The 20,000-nt window shown below is 43.0% G+C and overlaps 1 protein-coding gene and 1 long non-coding RNA gene across 2 annotated transcripts in view; both read right to left on the bottom strand.

The window, feature by feature from the left end:
* LOC311225967 (ephrin type-A receptor 6-like) overlaps nt 1–20,000 on the bottom strand; it is a gene marked incomplete at its 5' end in the record, with an annotated part of 450,657 nt that overhangs the window by 356,607 nt on the left and 74,050 nt on the right. The gene's annotated exons all lie outside the window — the stretch shown is intronic.
* On the bottom strand, nt 13,701–16,330 carry LOC311224827. Its single transcript, XR_014619473.1, has 4 exons — nt 16,258–16,330; nt 15,957–16,026; nt 15,459–15,613; nt 13,701–13,852 (listed from the first exon to the last, which is right to left on the bottom strand). It is a non-coding gene; the product is annotated as an uncharacterized lncRNA (long non-coding RNA).

Here is a 20,000-nt window from a genome sequence, read left to right as displayed (position 1 = left end):
GGAGGTCCATTTCTGGCTTGACTAGACATAAGGAGAGAGAGAGATGATTACAATGAACTGGTACATTCAGGTCCAGAATTGTTGGAATTCCCTGACAAAGATGTGCAAAAAGCTGTACAATTTAAACAATACCATACTGGTAATGAGCAAATAGTTGTTTATTCAATAAATGCATGGAGCTGTTCCATTTTATACTAACTTCATTCATCCATTCATTAATTTGGTACTAACTACTCAGTTCATACAGATTTCAAGTATCCAAATATCAATGATGAATATTGCATAAGGTTTACACCAGGGGCGGGGCTAGGGGGTGGCTACTTGGGCTCAAGCCACGAATGTTTTCTGAAAAGCCCCGAATCAAAAAAGAGAAAAAAAAAGAAAAATTTGACAATTCATCATTGTTACATGAAAATATGTTTGCACCAGATTTAGCAGAAGCTAATTTCCATCTGTGGTCTATCCAGCTGCTAACTGTATTTGAGTGAGTTAAGTCTTGGTCTTGGTAGACTCAGACATCACAATCAACAAGTTGACAAAAACGTAATTCTTCCACCTTAGAAACATAGCTAAAGTACGGCCATTTATAAATCAAAAGGACGCTGAAAACCAGATCCATGCCTTTATCTCAAGCCAACTCGACTACTGTAATGCACTCCTTACCGGCCTCCCGAAAAAATACGATGATAACTATTTTATTGCAATGCACTATTGCATTATTTTATTCTATTTTACTAACTATTTTATTGCACTGCACTATTTTACTTTGTATCAGTGATAATCAAACCGTAAACAAAGACGCATATTAACACTTTCAAGGTGGTGGTATAAGTTAAAAATTGTGGTGTCGAAGTAAAAAAAATCTGTGCCCGCTATCGCGGGCACCTCTCTGGGCTAAGCCCCGGATCTCCTACAATCCTAAATCCGCCCCTGGTTTACACAGTTAATAGATCACCTGTTTGTTTTATATTCATGCTCAGAGAGGAGTAATAGTTAGATCTTTGTATGTGTGATTATATGGCAATTAAATCAATGGTGTGCTTGTTTGTTACAGCCGGCCACTAGGGGGCAGCGTCTCATTAGTAGTGCTGATCAGCTTAAATGTGACGGTCACTCACAGTAAAGTGGGCTTATTTTAGCCAACGCGATGCTGACCAAATAATGTTATCATTCATATTATTATCGACATCACCATGGCAGAGATGGCACACACAAACTACCTCAGGTTCCTCCTCCAGCTCACCGTCCCTCCTCGGCCCTTCTGCCTGGCTGGCTACCTGAGGCTGTGTTGAACTAGTTGCTGCACTAGTATTATTGTGGATGACGACGTTGAAGCAGCAAACATGTCTGTGATTTTATTATATTTTTCAGCATCCACCTCTAGTTTTCTGATTTGTTCTGCCGGCAATTTCTCTGCACCTCCTTTACGTTTGTTCTGTTTCTCCATTTTTTCCTGTTTCCGCATCTGTTCTTCTCACACGAGAAACAGGTGAGAGAGGGGGGGGGGGCTTATTAAGAGATGTGATTGGGCCGCAGCATAATGGGCCGGGCCACTGTTCCCAGCCTAGTGGGGGAGGGGCTTAGTAAGAGATGTGATTATTGGGCCGGCCCAGTGTCAGTCAGTACCAAATGGGCCGGTCGTTGACCAAACGGCCCACGCACAAATAGTTACCGAGGTCCGGACCTCGGTGACCTCATAGCTGGCTACGGCCATGTGTGTCGAAAGCCCGAAATAAAAAATTACTGAACTGAACTATCAGCCAAAGGTGGTGCATTAGTTTGTGTAATGTAATGTAATATATGTTTGTAGTTTGTGTAATGTAATGTAATATCTGTTTTTAGTTTGTGTAATATAATGTAATATCTGTTTGTAGTTTGTGTAATGTAATGTAATATCTGTTTTTAGTTTGCACATAATATGGGAACTTTTATCCATATGGTTGAGCCTGTTAGGAATTGCACCCCCAACCCAAGCAGATTGCAGATCACTCTCTCTATATGGAGGTAAAAAAGAAAATATGGTAAAAATAATTGGCATAAAAAGGGCACTTTTTTATGAGGCACAAAAGGGCATTGGGCTCTATGTGTGCACGTGCCTGCTAGCTGTGCCCTTGAGCAAGGCACCTCAGCTTTAACCGCTCCAGTGTTAGCTGCTCAGGGGCCAGTAGTAGAGTGCCTGACCATATGTCTTTATAATAATAATAATAATAATAATAATACATTTTATTTATAAGGCGCCTTTCAAGACACTCAAGGTCGCCGTACAACAATTAAAAGGCTGAAGGCTCTTGACCCCATGGGGACAGACGGGCTGGGGGGACGGTCAGGTTGATGGAGGAGGCAGACCTGAGGGACTGGGTGGGAATGTTGATGTGGAGGAGGTCGGACAGACCATGGAGGGGCGAGGTTGTGGATGGCCTTGAATGTATGGAGGAGGATCTTGTAGTCTATGCTGTGTTTAATGGGAAGCCAGTGTAGTTGGCGTAGGGCGCAGGGACGTGCACAGGACTTTAGAGGGGCAGGTGCTCAAAGGCTGAAAAGGGCACTGGGCCTGTGCTATTTTTGGGGGGCCTTTTTGGGTGGGAGGGGCCTTTTTATGTTTTTGGGGGGGGTTTGGTGATCAAATATTGAATATTGAACTATGTGATACTAAGCACAACTAAGCACAACAACAGCCTGCTCCTGAACATTGGTAAAACCAAGGAGCTGATCGTGGATTATAGGAGAGGACAGCAGGAGACACACACACCACTGAGGATAAACGGGGCCACCGGGGACAGGGTGAGCAGCTTTAAGTACCTGGGGGTCCACATCTCAGAGGACCTGACATGGACAACACACATAGACTCAGTCGTAAAGAAGGCGAAGCAGCGCCTCTACCACCTGAGACAGTTAAGGAAGTTCAGAGTATCTGGGAAGATACTCCAGTCCTTCTACTCTGGAGCTGTAGAGAGCATCTTGACTGGAAACATCACTGCCTGGTATGGAAACAGCACGGCACAGGACAAGAAGGCCCTACAGAGAGTGGTGCGCTCAGCCGAGCGTACCACGGGTATTGCACTACCACCCCTGCAGGCAGGGACGTGCACAGGACTTTAGAGGGGCAGGTGCTCAAAGGCTGAAAAGGGCACTACACTTGTGTGTATATATAAACCGAGCGCACGTAGCGCGCGTGGGCGATTTTCAAGGGCCCTTTCCGGGTGGGGAGACCCCTTTTTATGCTTTTTGGGGGTTTTTGGTGATCAAATATTGAATATTGAACTATAATAATCAGTGCAGGAGCTCACTTATCCTTGAAAGACACTTTTATCACTGACTTAAAAGGCCCACACATCTCCATAAATGTTCAGAGGGGAGGGAATAAGTGCTTACCCTACAGACCCCAAGGAGTGCTGTATATTCTGTATTGTTTAATATAAATGCATTTTTTATTCCAATCCCGATTTGTATTTGAGATTCCCAAATCCCATCGGACTTGACTTCTTCGTGTCCCTCAATGAGTGTAATACCAGCATTCAACAGCGGTTTATATCATCATCATCACCCACGCTCAGGGGAGGAAATTAGGCCACTTTACTCGCCAATTGCGAGTATTTTTTACGTTTGGCGAGTAATTCATGAAGAGCACTCGCCAGTCTGGCGAGTACTAGTAATTACAAAACAAAACAAAAAAATCATTCTGCAATCTGCTGATTCGCTCACTGACACAAACCGAACTCTGACTCCCCCCTTGATTCCTCCCATTTGCGCCACATAATAATCAGACCATAACCAATGAACATCATCGTTGTACAGATGCGCTCTAAGCTCCTCCAATGAACACTCGTTTTCTAGAAGATGACGCCCATCTAGGGGAAGTGGACATACCACTGCGCGCAGACCTACTAACTCCTGCCACCGGCAGCCGGCTTGACAACGTAGACAAACTTACAAAAACACATGAGTGGATGAAAATAATTGCATGTAGAGTCGTCGCTTTCGGATATCGGTGCGGTCTGACATGGGGGCGAACAACAGCACGCGACGCGTCTCCTTCGAGTCGGATGAGAATGACAGTCAACCAGCATTAGCCGGCTAGCTACCTAGCATGTAACAAGCTACCATAACGCGCATTCAACATAGTGGACGACTATACTGAGCGGCTTTGCTTAAATGCAGCCGAGTGACATTTTATTATTACCGGGTTTCCCAGCATATCACCACTCGCCCATATGCCCTTCACAACGGTGATGTTGTCATATTTGGCATTCAGAACACACCTGCTGAACCCCTAGCGTTGTCGATTCGGTTCCAATGTATTGTCATCTTACAGCACAAGTACAGTACAACCAGAATACATTTGGCATACAACCAGAGTGCAAATGTAACAAGTCAAGTTCAAGTTGTTTTATTTAGCTATTACATTACAGTGAAATGCTTGGTTCTTTCACTGCCCAACCCAGTATTGATTGATTGATTGAAAACTTTATTAACAGATTGCAGAATGGGTACAATACAGTACAGCTCAATACACACAATTGTTAAGGGGATGCAGACCAGAGAAGGACTTTAGTTTTGTTTACATCAGGGTCCCCCATTTCAGTCCTGTTTGCTTAATGCCTTGTCCACTTCCTCCACACTCCAATATGTTATGATGAATTAAAAATGGGGGACCCTGATGTAAACAAGACGAAAGTCTTTCTCTGGTCTGCATCCCCTTAACAATTGTATGTATTGAACTGTACTGTACCCATTCTGCAATCTGTTAAGAAACTTTTCAATCAATCAATCCCTTCAACCCTGCTCCTGTCAAACCTGCTCTTTCCATTCCCTCCATCATGTCCCCCCTTTCTGATGAATATTTCCTGCACTTAAGAGTCAGACACACATTCCTAGTAGTTGAGCTGTGATGAATGAAAACTTTATTTAACAGATTGCAGAATGGGTACAGTACAGTACGGCTCAATACATGCAATTGTTAAGGGGATGCAGACCAGAGAAAGACTTTCGTCTTGTTTACATCAGGGTCCCCCATTTTCAATTCATTTTCAATTCATCATTCAGTATAACCTAGACCAGCCCAACCCAGCATCTTTCACTGCCCAGTTCAGCCCAACCCAGTCCAGAATAGTTCCCTCTTTCATGTTAATATGTGATTTAATGATGTAATATTTTGAAGAGTAGAGACAGTGTGATTAATTTACTATGATTGAAAATCAATTTAGACGAAGACGTACAAAGAAGTAATTATCACAATTAGCGATTTTTTTTGTCTGGTAAAAAATCTATTTGGCTGGTAAAAAAAATCAGATACCCGCCAGTTGGCTGGTAAGCCAAAAAGTTAGTTTCCTCCCCTGCCCACGCTATGCATAAAATATATAGGTCCGCGGAGAGGCACGCTGAGGAGGCCGTGCAAACTGCAATGGAATATGGGGCATCTCTCTCTTTACCTAATATTTTGATTATATCCTGACATTTTTCAGTTGGAAGGGCAGTCTATATGCGTAACGGTAAAAAAAAAAAATAAAAAATTCGAAAAGGGCACTTTTTTTATGAGGCTCAAAAAGGCAGGTGCTCAGGCACCCCTTGGCCTCTATGTGTGCACGTGCCTGACGGGAGGTACTACTGCCACGGGAGGAGTAGAAGCAATTAGGTAGCTGATTAGCACTGATAGAACACACCTGTGCATCATTAGATCACCCACATCCCACACGCACACACCCCAGACACACACACTACAAATACACTAGCACAGAGAGAGTTGAGCTGAGTGGAGGTGAGGTAGGAGTTGTTGTATTGAGAGAGAGATTGTTGTGTACAGAGTTTTGCAAGGTGAGAGGTAGTGAGAGGAGAGGTGAAGGCGAGAAGGTGTTCATTGTGTACTGGACCCTAGACTGGCTGAGAAACCCCCTTGTGTACTGACCCTGGACCGGACGACTACTCTTAGTATTGAACAATCCTTTTTCTGTACGACAGCCTGTTTTGTGTTTTGGACATCGGACTGTATTACGACCATTCTATTTGCCCATCGAACTATATATATATTTTTTTTATCCACTTTTTCTCCTTATTTTCTATTTTTCTCCCATCCCAATTTTGTGTTTCCAATTCTCCCCTCCCCTGTCTTGAACGTTGCTAGACTATGCCCCCCACTGATCGGTTGTAGGGAGGATAGAAGCCTTGCATCATATGTAGGGATGGGTACCTTTCACATTTGAACCGATACCGGTACCGGTACCGGTACCTGTGAATCGATACCGGTACCCAACGGTACCTTTTTTCGGTACTTTAAAAAAAAAAAGAAAAAAAAAAATTTTATTATTTTTTTTTTATTTATTTTTTTTTTTTTATTTTTTTTTTCGTGTGAACGTTCACACGCACAATATATGCTTACCTAGGATTTGACTTGATTCAACAACAAAGCAGTCGGAGCAATGACAAGCCGAAAACTGTCGAAATTTAATTTACCTACCTCAGTATCCAAACTTCAAATAACTACAATTTCGACAGTTTTCGGCTTGTCATTGCTCCGACTGCTTTGTTGTTGAATCAAGTCAAATCCTAGGTAAGCATATATTGTGCGTGTGAACGTTGACATGAAAAGAAAAAAGTAAAAAAAAAAAAGTAAAAAAAAGAATTAAAGGGGAACTATCTTATAAATGACCTTTTCCAGTGTTTCGGGTTATTTTATAGCTATGTGGACTTATAGTAATAGAATCTATGTCTCTAATTCTCGATTTGGCGCATTCTTCCAATTCTCCCCTCACAATAATGTCCCTCCCTCAAGTGAGTCATCTGAAAATTTGCCTATATGGGACGTCATATGGTGAATTTGCATAATAACACCCGCCCCCCTCTATCTGCCAGGCAGCCACGAGCCAGCGCAGGTAAACACAGTTGAACAGTATTTATTGCAGGACGCAACCGCAAGCAAATTGAATTGAAGTGAGTTACTTAGCATTGGATTATCGTTATGAACAGATCGGGGCTACGTTGTGCTGTTCCTAGCTGCCGTGCAACGAATGTGACCTTGCATTTATTCCCTGACGATAGCGTGACCCGTCATCAATGGACAAAGTTTATTTTCGGCGACCCGCCGAATGGTTTTCCAACTCATCGTAGTCGCGTCTGTACCGCACATTTTTGCGAGGATGACATTGATAACAAAGGACTTTATGATGCTGGGATGAGTTCCAGGATTACACTAAAGAAGGGTGCTGTACCGTGTATTCGGGACCCGAACGAATCCGTAAGTACAAATGTAATTAGTCAGCTAACTAAATAATTGTTGCTAGCTTAGCTAACGTTATTTTAGCTCTGTGCTTCATTATATATATGTAGACCTAGTTGTGTGTATTGCGAATGAATGATTGTGTTCCTTGTGTGTGTTTGGGGGGGAATAGCTAGGTTTATCTCAGCTGTTTATTGCGCCAAGGAAATCTAACGTTAGTACACGCTGTGTGTGTAGGTGTGTGACGGAGTGTAAGGTATTCCATCCTAATTGTGAAATAAATGATCAGATAATCCAGTCGGGCCTGACTATATTCAATATCTAAACTTTACCTGCACTATTCTTACCCTACCTTCAATGGTTTTATTCCAAGTAGTGAATCAAAATATGTTACAGACAGATTATGCATTGTATTGTATTATATATGTAATTGTTTTTATCCTTAGGGCAATGTAAATGTAAGCAGGCCTTTGCAGCGCCCAGCTACGCGGGACGCAACACGCTCCCGGGACATCTGTTGCCAGACCGACCCCCCAAATAGAATATCTATTGGCACTCAGCTCTCTATAAGAACTTTACAGACGCATGTCAAAAGTCAAGGTTTGTAACATTTCTGATCAATTAGCAAATTATGTATTCCAGTTAGTGCTGTGATGTGTTGCTTAGAATATCAATTCTGTAGCTATTGCACATTTAATGCACACATGTAGTTTTGGTAGCTATAATAGCCTTTAGATATCAATCTATCTACTGTAATATCATCCACAGGCCATAATCTGTACACATTGAACTAAAGTCTGCCTTCTTTGACTAAACTACTGTATGTTTTCTAAATAGCTGTTCAGGCAAAAGTGGCGTCTGTAGAGGTTGGAGTTGGAACCCCAGGCTGCTGGTTCAATGAACCTGCTCCCTCCACCTCAACACCAGTGAAGACGGTTCGATCCGGTAAACGACCACGGCTGGATTTGGATGACGATGACTTCTTCAGCTCCCCCTTTGAGGACCAAGAGCCTCATGACTCCACCTACACCCCTGACTCAGCGACGACCGAGTCCTCGATTCTAGCGTAAGTTCTTAGCCAGTAAATAGTAATGCTGTTCTAATAGTAATGTGCCAGTTCTGATGTAGATGACGTCATTTATTTACGTCATTGTGTTTCTTTTTTCTTTATTCTTACGCTCATATCCCTTGAGCAGGCAAGCCTCACCACCCATATACGATGTACCTAAATACATCGTATACGAAGACTGTCTCCTCCAGTTATTCCAAAAGTGTCCGGTGTGCAGTGCTGCATGTGATGTCCAGAAGACAACGCGAGGAACCTTCTTGGCTGTCAATCAACGGTGCCCCCATTGCCAGTTTAGCAGAAAGTGGGCGAGTCAGCCATTGATTGGAACCACACCTGCAGGGAACCTACAACTTTCTGCTGCTGTCTACTTCACAGGGGCATCTTTCAACCAAATGGAGAAGGTATTGATTGCATAAGTCATGTATCCATTATGTTTCCATTTTGTTTGTGTTTAGCGTTATTAATTTATTATTTTCTTGTCTTAAAAAATATTAGGTTCTCAATGCATTCCGCGTCAAGACGATGAAGTACAGCGCGTTTCGGAGACACGCCAGGATGTACTTGGAACCTGCCATTATTAACAAATGGAAGACACAACAGGAGGTAAACGGTACTCTACCCCCCCCCCCCCCCTCACAGTGAGCTGTGTGGTTTCCACAAGGAAGCATACTAGGACCGCTACTCTTCCTAATTTATGCAAATGACATGTCGGCAGCCTGTGAAGCAATATAATCCAACCAGAAAAGGTTCTGCAGTCGCCGGTGTAGGTTCTCCGGTGTACATATCCAACGGTTCTCGTCTAGGACTCCTCGGGTGGGGGCACGAGTTTAGGCCGCCCAGCCTGGATAAGTGCACTAGCTATATACACAACGAACCGGTGGTAATGCTGGTCACTGAAGAACGGTAGCCGCACGATACACTATAAATGATAGACTATTACTTCACATTAGAATAAGTCGAACTCAACGGTACTGCGTTAAACTCTGACACTTTAGCAATCTATTCGCACGCGGTTCTCAAGGCTCTATTCAGAGACAAAGTTGCCCCCTTCACTACACGTTGTCTCGTGGTGAAGGCTTTACTAGTAATGAACGAATTGCTGCTGTTTCCACCTGCGCCGTATTTATACGTAAGGTGAATTATCTAGTGCCAACCTCAGTTCTGTCTCGTATTACTGCGCAGACTTGGACATGTTGAGACATGCCTTGGCGTTGCCTTTGAACTTGCCATTGGGTGTATGGTCGTTGGCGCCTAGGGGTCGCTGTCCAATAGGAGAGCGAGTATTATGGTCTGGTTTGTACCCAGGTAAAGGGATATTCCGTGTATATAAAGAATATACAAGGGATATCAAACGATATACAAATATTATACAAGGGATCTCAAGCAATAAATATATATATTCGGTTTAATCTGACCCTTTGTAACAGTAGTAGTATGGCGATATTGTGTGTATTGAGCCGTACTGTATTGTACCCATTCTGCAATCTGTTAATAAAGTTTTCATTCATTCATTCAGCTTTTTCCCCCAAGCAGTTAGACTGTTAAACACTCATTGACTGTCCCCTCACGTGCACCATGCACTTACCACTGCACTTGATAATCTCTGATTACCACCCATTATGCACTTTATTATTTAAAATATTCTGTTATGTACAGTGTTATGTGTTATGTGTTCATGTATGTATTATGTACTACGGTCTGTGGGAGCTCCCCTGAAATTTCGTTGTATACTGTGCAATGACAATTAAAAGTCTATTCTATTCTATTCTATTCTATTCAGGTGACTCTTGCAACTTTGAGCCAGAAGAATAAGGTCATCGTTGGCGGCGACATGCGTGCAGACTCCCCAGGTTAGAAGCATTTCCCAATGTCAGATTTCTACTTTATGATTTAATTCAGAGTATTGCACTACATTGATGAAATTGTTATTCTACTCCTGTATGTCCACAGGCCACTGCGCAAAGTACGGCAGCTACTCCGTCATGGAACTAGACTCCAACACTGTCATAGACATCCAGCTAGTGCAGGTGAATACCGGTATACTACTTGTAGTGGCCGCTTGTCTCATTGAATGACTTGAATGTCCAAGATGCAGCCGATGTAGTTTGCAGGGTTTTATTGTCCAAAGGAAAAGATGAATGATGATGAAGTTGAACAGAGCAGTTGTCAATTGTTTGTTGCAGATAAGCAGTTCCAGGTTTGAGAGTGAATCCTCGCATGTACTAGCTCTGAATACAGAGCCTCTTATAATAGAGCTGGTGTGCCCCCTAGTGTCCAAACATAAATACTGTTCTACCGTTACCCCCTCCAAACGGTTACTGGAAAGAATTACACTCCTCCACCAACAAATTTATTTGGAATAACAAACCACCACGTATAAAAAGATCCACCGCACAGAGAAACAAAGCAGACGGAGGTATGGCATTTCCAGATTTCTACCACTACTTTAAGGCGACCACTAACAACATGGTTTGATCCCCAAGCATTAGTATCCAAGGAGAAATTTAGAAGAAAATATAGTAGCTCCACATAGGCTGAAGGGCATAGTATACACCAAATTACCAATTAAGCAATGCGATCCTAAATTATTATTATTATATAAATGGCATAATCACATAACGGGTATTAGGGGTATATCCTGTATAAGACATGACTAAATGGTAATTTCATTGGATATGCACTGTGAATTAATGCTTGTATATCTTTTTTTTTTTTTATCCACTTTTTCTCCCATTTTTCTATATTTTCTCCCATCCCAATTTCGTATCATCCAATTCAACCCTCCCCTGTCACGAACGCTGTTTCTTGCCTCCCACAAGCCGGCTGCAATGTGGACTAAGTCATACATAGCACAAGTCCCCTCCGGTACTTGAGGTAACAGCAGTCGCATCTTTTCACCTGCGCAGCTCGATCTCTCAGTGTCGAGGAGTAACGCGTGGGAGGCTCACGCTGCCCCCGACACTTCCTGATTCTACTGCGCAGGCGCACCAACCGACTTGTAGGAGTCGCTTGTTCACAACGTTCGATCCCCACCCTTCAGTTTTCCCTCCCCGTAATACGGCCAATGTGTATTACTGCGGACGACCAGCTAAACTGAAAACAATGTGGAGAGCTGGATTCGAACACGCGAATCCTAGCGTCTCCACACTGGTGGCGAGTGCCTTGCCCACTACACCACCTAGCCGCCTTAATGCTTGTATATCTTATCGTGTGTTGTCATGTTTGTTTATATGTCTGTTTAAAAAAAATAATAAAAAAAAAAATACAAAAAAAAATCTAGAAAAAAAAAAAATACTGTTCTGCCTCTGTTCTGTTCAACAGAGCAATGAGGTTGGTGGCAGTTACCATATGGAAAAAGAAGGATTGCAGCGAAGCCTAGCTCTTCTGAAGGACAGTGGTGTGACATTGGATTGCATTGTCATAGACCGTCACCCCCAGATTCAGAAGTTCCTGAGAGATCAGGGCATCAATCACTTCTATGATGTCTGGCATCTAGCAAAGGGTATGACACATTCAATCTCTTATGCTGTTGTTATCCTGTTCTGTTTAAATATGCATGATATCAAAGGTCTAAAATTAAGCTGTGTAAACAATGTATAGCTTGGTAAGTAAATCAATTATGTAATAGACTGGATGATGACTTATGTTCTGCAAAATCCTATTACAAGGGTTGTCTAAGAAGGTGGACCAAGTGGCCAAGGACAAGGACTGTCTGGTGGTGAAGAAGTGGAGGCAAGCCATAACAAACCACCTCTACTGGACTGCATCTTCATCGCAGACAGGCCCTGAGAAAGTGGCAAAGTGGACGTCACTGTTCAACCACATGCATGATGTCCATACACATAAAGACCCACTGTTTAAAAAGTGTCTTCATGCGGACCATCTCTCAAGAGATAAGAGCAAGTGGTTGAAGCCTCGTATGTACACACTATGGTTATGTGTCAGAAGTTGATATTGTCAAAAGACCTATGTATGTCTGTCCATCTTTCATGATGAGTATATATTTAACATATTTTTTTCTGAATGCAATTTCTTTTTACCTTTAGAATCAAAGGCTGCCTTCAGACTTGAAAAAGTGCTTCTAAACAAGAGAATCCTGAAGGATGTCGCTAAACTCAGTCCACACCACCAAACGTCTCCATTGGAGTCTTATCACAGTGTCATCTTACGGTTCGCACCAAAGAACGTTGTGTTTCCATTTCTAGGAATGCTTTGCAGGTAATTTAGATTGTGTACAGATGACTAATTATGAACACCTGATGTGTAATCACTCATTATGTAGAAAATAGATTACCTACTAGATCTATTAAAAATATATTGCTTATATATATTTTTGTTCTTTCAGACTCTACCTATCTGCAATGCATTTCAATGAAAATGCCAAACGCCCACAAGCTACAAGTTCCACCGGAGAGCCTGCCTTCAAGTTAAATTTTCCCAAGGCAAAGAAGGGGGGCTACACTCTGAAACCCATAAGGGCTGCGGCAACATTCAGTGAGTAAAACATGCAATTTCTTGGAATGTTAACTTATTCTTGGGCACTTGGGTTTAGATTTTTCCTTTTAATTAACATTTCTATTTCGAGGTCGATTCCATGCCGTATGAGTAAAATTAAAACATTTGGTTATTACTCTGGATATAAAATTAACAGACAAAACAGAGGCACTGGCTATTGGGGGTAACATTTCTCAACAGGCCATATCCCTCTTCCCTTTTAAATGGCCATGTACTGGTATTTATACACATTTGACTAATTGTATAAAGCCAAGTACACAAGGCTTATCAATATGATATTTATATATGATAAAGTGGGCTTGTATAGAGCGTATAGGGTTATAAAGGCACTGCATATTTATTTTCATCTTATTAGTTTATCTTATTTCCCATTTGATTGTCATTTTCTGCATAAACTATATTATTGAAAGACTAAAACAGCAACGATAACAATAAAGTTATAAGAATACAAATACATTTAAATAACATTTATAACATGACATGGCATTTTTTATTTACAGACTATGTGAACGAGCTCATGGAGTTCTTGTTTGACAGCGTCATCCTTGAACCGGAGCGTTACATGGAGCAGGTGCTTGAGATTCCCATCCCTGAACATCTGTCTGCGCATTTTGACAGGCCTTCGATGGAGGATGCCATTGCGGGATATGAGTCACGCTTTAATGAAGGGGCGGTCTGAAGCCAGACCAGGCTATTGGTCCAATGAACCTGCTCCCTCATAGTCAGTAATGTTCTTTATTTATCTCGAACATTTCAACCATAAAACAATGAGTACTGTATACACTATTACCAACCCATACTTATATTCATTATACACACTCATACCAACCAAGACTCATTATACAGTAGTAACACAAAGATTTTAGAGTTTTTTTTAATGTTTTTATTTTCTTTAGTCAAGGGGCGGCGGTCTGAAGCCAGTGTATACCCCCTCCTCGTCTGGGTATTCTGCATGGATGCGAAGGACCACACAAGAGGGAATGACGACCCTCACGTGGCGGCCCAGAAAACCCCAGCACCAGCTGACAAAGCTTCGATAAGCTACATATCTGAAACGACTAAAGAAGAAAAAGAAGTATTTTATTTATGAAAAGGTCCATGAAAAGGAGCGCTGCAGTAGGGATACAAGGACAGTGTCATCTGAAAACTTAACCAGATGCCTTTGGTCATCAAGCGATCTGCAGCTGTCCGTGTACATAATGAATAGAGATTCTCTTTCACTAGATTACAAAAAATGTGAATCCCTACCCACCTTCAAAACCGCTCTCAAAGAGCACCTACGGGAGGCTGCAATTCTAAACTGGCCACCGTAAATGTCCAAATCCTTGTATGAAAGGTGCTATACAACTAAAGTTTATTATTATTATTATTATTATTATTATTATCAGCGTTGGGATATTTTGCATTCCACTGATATAGGTCTGTTTGAATTCCCAGTGGAATTAAGGTGATACCCGGCCGTGCCAGCTAAGTCTATAAAAGAAATTGAGACGCATGCTTTGGGCTCCAATCACTATTGCCCAATGATGTGTCTGTCTAACCCCAAGATTTTTATATATACGGTATATATTCAATAAATTTGAATATCGTGGAAAAGTTATTTTATTTCAGTAATTCGAGCAAAACTCGGTTATAGATTCATTACATACAAAGTGAAATATTTCAAGCCTTTATTTGTTTTAATTTGGATGATTATGGCTTAAAGCCCAAAATTCAATATCTTGAGAGTTTGAAGAGAAATGTAATATAGAAATGTCGCCCTTCTGAAAAGTATGTTCACTCAGTACTTGGGTGGGGCTCCTTTTGCACAAATTACTGCAAAATATATAGACTTTTACACTGTTCTAATTTATTGAGCTGTGTGTGTATATAAACACATGGTGGCGCTCTGCACCCCACATCATTGTTTAGGGAAAGCCCCGGCTCATTTACTCCCTACATTGAAACAACTGCATTTTGTTATACGAGCAAATGATGTGGACTTCAATTCACCCTGTCCTGTAAACTGTACATCCTATGTGCATTACACAACGGCTACCTCCATCACCTTATCATAAGCTCTCAGTTAACCGATGTAAAGCTTTCTAAATAGTCATAGGCTGATTTTCAATGACCTAACCTTAGTAAATAGCATTTGTACTATTTTGTGGTAAATATTTTGCTAACTAGATATTTTTACTTGTTGTAACATTAGCATGTAGAGTAATGTATATAGCTAGCTAAGCTAGTGGTGTATGGAAGATGCTGTTGGAATTTGTGAGCTTGTCTCAGAGTTCAGAGGCAACTGGGCAATGCGTCTTGAAGCCACAACACTGGGTCCTTCATGTGGACTATTCTCGTGAACACTGTAAACACTACCCCATTTAATAATTAAAAGTGTTTGGCAAGTCAGTGCTATTTACTCCTCTTATAGTAGTGGATTTATTCCTCCCAGTATTAGTATGTGTTTATGGAAGCCAACGTATATACTTGAATTGTCACTATTTGCACAACTGCCTTTGTTCATTTACAATTACACAATTGTATGATGTACAAGTAATATTCGCTGGTATTATAATGTAAAATAAATTGTGTTTTGTGCTGTACAACACAGTGACATTCCTTCATGCACAACACAGTATTCAAATACATTATACAGCTGTACTGTTATTACATTATACATACTTGTTTACGCCCCGGATTGGCAGACACCCATAATCTGCCCTGTAAATGTTGTTTGCCATTTGCAGCGAATATCGGTTTAGGCAGACCGGTTCCAAACCTGGGTGGTCTACCATGCACAACGGGGGTTCCGGTGCTTGGTCACATCTTCTCCTGACCTATATAAAACAACACAGTTAGTCCATTTATTCACCCTAAACCCTGTCCTCATCCTTCAAGGTCAATCTAAAGAATGTGACATTAGCCAGATGCATGTTTTCTGTAACTGTTAGCCAGTTTATGTTACTCATAAACAGTACTGTATATTTTGTAGATCTGGTATGTCATGAATGTCTAGATGCAACAGTACTGTCTACCTGTATGTCATTTATGTTATGATGAATTGAAAATGGGGGACCCTGATGTAAACAAGACGAAAGTCTTTCTCTGGTCTGCATCCCCTTATGTAATTGAGCTGTACTGTACCCATTCTGCAATCTAAAGTTTTCAATCAATCAATACCTGAGGTATTTCCAGGCAACAAAGATTCTCCACCGCGGTAGGCATTCGAGCACAGTTGCCACAGACACACCTGCAGTGCATAAACGAAAGTGCATATACTGTAAAGTGAACAGATTCAACACAATTCCTACTGTACTTGTAAGACGTGGATGCAATATATAACATTATGCTTCTCTTTTCGTTGGGCATGCTACCTAATTTACCCAAAGAAAACTAACGTTATACCTCGCTATAACGTCATAAATAACTACTAACTAACGTTACTGTTACTGACTGTTGTTAGACAGTATACATTACCCACCACTCAGAAACAACTTGAAGCCCTCGTCGTTCAATCTCGTCCTCCTCCTCCTCGGAGTCGCAGTCGGGGTCACCTCTCCGGATCAAAAATATATGCGTGCGCCATGTTTGTTTACGAGTTCACTTTCGCGACGCGGAATGGGCGGAGCTACAGGTGGGGGTCTCTCTCTCTCTCCCTGTCACTCAAATCGCATGGCAGAGGTATGGGCGTGGCCAAGCCTCAAAACGGCTTAAAATTTTTAGGTAGACAAATGCTGCTTTTGAGTACTCGATTAGAAAGGAAAAAAAATATATTTTTTTTTAAATAAACCTTACACATGTGTTCCATAAACTCACAGGAATTGTGGTAAAAGTGCCCAAATAGTGAAAGAAATAGTAAAATAGTTCCCCTTTAATAAAAAATATTTTTTTTATTTTTTATTTTATTTTTTTTTCGGTTTCTCACTTGATTCGATACTCGGTAGTACCGACGTGTTTCGGTTCGGTACCTCAAAAGTACTGAATTCGGTACCCATCCCTAATCATATGTCCCCTCCGGTACACGAGGAGGCAGCCTGTCACATATTTTCACTTGCCAGCGCGGACTCTCATTGGCGAGGGGTAACGCATGGGAGGCTCACACTACCCCCGCCACTTCCTGTCTCTGCTGTGCATCTGAATACATGAGTGGAGAAAGAGAGATGCTTCCATACAGGTGCACTGCATGATACAGTTAAACTATTATGCTTGGGGGCAATTTCCTGGAATAGCTTGGGTCCACTTATCCCAAAGGGTCACAGGGGTCACTGCAAGTCAATATAAAGTTATTCTGAGTGATCAGAGTGATCACCTTTATCCTATGATAGAATGATTCTATCGATCTATCCTGATGGGAGTGGCCAATTAGATGGAGTGGGAGTGGCCAATGATATGGAGTGGGAGTGGCCAATGAGATTGAGTGGGAGTGGCCAATGAGATGGAGTGGGATGTGGTCAAGGGAATAACAATGCCCCCATCCACAGGGCAAGAGGGGTCACTGAATGGTTTGATGAGTATGTCAGTTATGTGAATCATATGCTATTACTTTCTCCAGACCTCTCTTGGCTGCAATAATCATTGGTATTTGTTTTAAATACAAAGCGCTCATTGGTAAAGCTACATCACAACGTTTTTCTTTATTGAGACAGAATTATATACAACAAATAACGTATACAGTACATAAAGTATACAATATACATATACATGCACACTCATATCTGGGGGTCATGTGATATGGCCCTAGCCTCCCCCTGGCCATATTGGATTGACCAATGTCCAATGCAGGTTGAATGCATGTTCCATATTCATTAGGTCCATATATTCCCAACAGGTCCTGGAGAAGCATGCTGGTTTTCGCTCCTTCCAGTTCATGAGAATTTGCCTTTTGACTGATTGACAGCAGCACCAATGTCACTTTAGACCCAGTATGCATGTTATGGGGCATATAGGTTAGGGACGTGTGAAAAATTCTGACATCATTGATAATCCTACCTGCCCAGGGTTTCTTAATGGCTGGGCAGTCCCACAGCAGATGGCATAGTAAGCCTATATTGCACAAGTGATGCCCTGTGTAAAAAACATTCATGAGACTGAGTAGAATCACTATTGTGAAATGTCCATTGGCAATGGAGGAGTGGCACATAAAACATTTATTTATATGAAAATGTTTGAGATAATGACTTTAAAATCCATAAACCAGGTAACACGTAGTTACTTTTGAAAATAGATCATTATGTTAAAATCCATAAACCAGGTCACATGTAGTCACTTTGAAGTGAGAGAAGCGTACGTGAGGCAGCGTATATCTGTGGGGGTCATATTGTATTGTTCCAAAGGCGTCTGGGGGGGGCGGGGGACAGGGTGGTAAGTACTTTATCTGAGAAAACGTTTTCCAGATACACAAACACACACGGATCCACACAATGATTCTCATTGAGGGTTATTACCAGGGTTGCATTAAAATCTCCCATAGGACGTGACTTTCACTCTCTCTCTCTCTCTCTCTCTCTCTCTCTCTCTCTTCTCTCTCTCTCTCTCCTCTCGTCTCTCTCTCTCTCTCCTCTCTCCCTCCTCTCCCTCTCTCTCTCTCGCCTACTATCTCTCTCCCTACTCTCTCTCTCTCTCTCTCTCTCTCTCTCTCTCTCTCTCGTCTCTCTCTCTCTCTCTCTCTCTCTCTCTCTCTCTCTCTCTCTCTTCTCTCCTCTCCTCTCTCACTCCCTCTCCCTCTCTCTCTCTCTCTATCTCTCTCTCTCTCTCTCTACTTCTCTCTCGTTCTCATCTCTCTCTCTCTCTCATCTCTCTCTCCTCTCTCTCTCCTCTCTCTCCGAGCTAAAGGAGCATAGAAAAGCCATTAGAACCACCAGTCAATTACGATGCCCCGATGGATAGATTTACCAGTCGAGCGTGGTTAAGCTCAACATAAACTAATGGGGAGCCTTTAAATGAGCTTGACCCGCATATGATTGTCAATTAGCCAGCCTACCCTAAAGGCTTCCATTAACTGTTTAAAAAAAATCAATGTGGCCAGTATTGATGCGGCGCCAGAACTTAAACGATGTTCTAACACGCTACTGATTCACTGCTGATAGAGAGAGGGATGGATGGAGGTGGAGAGAGGTATGGACAGAGGGTGGAGAGAGGTATGGACGGATGTGGAGAGAGGTATGGAGCGGAGGTGGAGAGAGGGATGGACGGAGGTGGAGAGAGGGATGGACAGAGGTGGAGAGAGGGATGGAGGGAGGTGGAGAGAGGGATGGATGGAGGTGGAGAGAGGGATGGACAGAGGTGGAGAGAGGGATGGAGGAGAGGTGGAGATAGGTATGGACAGAGGTGGAGATAGGTATGGACAGATGTGGAGAGAGGGATGGACAGAGGTGGCTAGAGGGATGGGATGGAGGTGGAGAGAGGGATGGAGGGAGGTGGAGAGAGGGATGGACAGAGGTGGAGAGAGGGATGGACGGAGGTGGAGAGAGGGATGGAGGGAGAGGTGGAAGGGGGATGGACGGAGGTGGAGAGAGGGATTGGAGGGAGGTGGAGAGAGGATGGATGGATGTGGAGAGAGGATGGACGAGTGGAGAGAGGGATGGACGGAGGTGGAGAGAGGGATGGCGGAGGTGGGAGAGAGGGATGGACCGGAGGTGGAGAGAGGGATGGGACAGAAGGTGGAGAGAGGGATGGAAGGGATGTGGAGAGAGGGATGGACGGAGGTGGAGAGAGGGATGGACGGTGGTGGAGAGAGGGGAATGGAGGGAGGTGGAGAGAGGGATGGAGGGAGGTGGAGAGAGGGATGGACGGAGGTGGAGAGAGGGATGGACAGAGGTGGAGAGAGGGATGGACGGAGGTGGAGAGAGGGATGGAGGGGAGGAGAGAGAGGGATGGAGGGAGGTGGAGAAGAGGGATGGACGGAGGTGGCGAGAGAGGGATGGACAGAGGTGGAGAGAGGGATGGAGGGAGGTGGAGAGAGGATGGACGGAGGTGAAGAGATGGATGGACAGAGGTGGAGAGATGGGATGGAGGGACGGTGGAGAGAGGGATGGAGGGAGGGTGGAGAGAGGGATGGAGGGAGGTGGAGAGAGGGATGGACGGATGTGGAGAGAGGGATGGAGGGAGGTGGAGATAGGGATGGACAGAGGTGGAGAAAGGGATGGAGGGAGGTGGAGAGAGGGATGGGAGGGATGTGGAGATAGGGATGGAAGGGAGGTGGAGAGAGGGATGGAGGGGGGTGGA

This window comes from Notolepis coatsorum (assembly GCF_963971535.1).
Source record: "Notolepis coatsorum genome assembly, chromosome: 3".
NCBI classification, from domain to species: domain Eukaryota; kingdom Metazoa; phylum Chordata; class Actinopteri; order Aulopiformes; family Paralepididae; genus Notolepis; species Notolepis coatsorum.
Note: the sequence above shows the minus strand (reverse complement) of the source record. Positions and strands in the feature narration are given on the sequence as shown.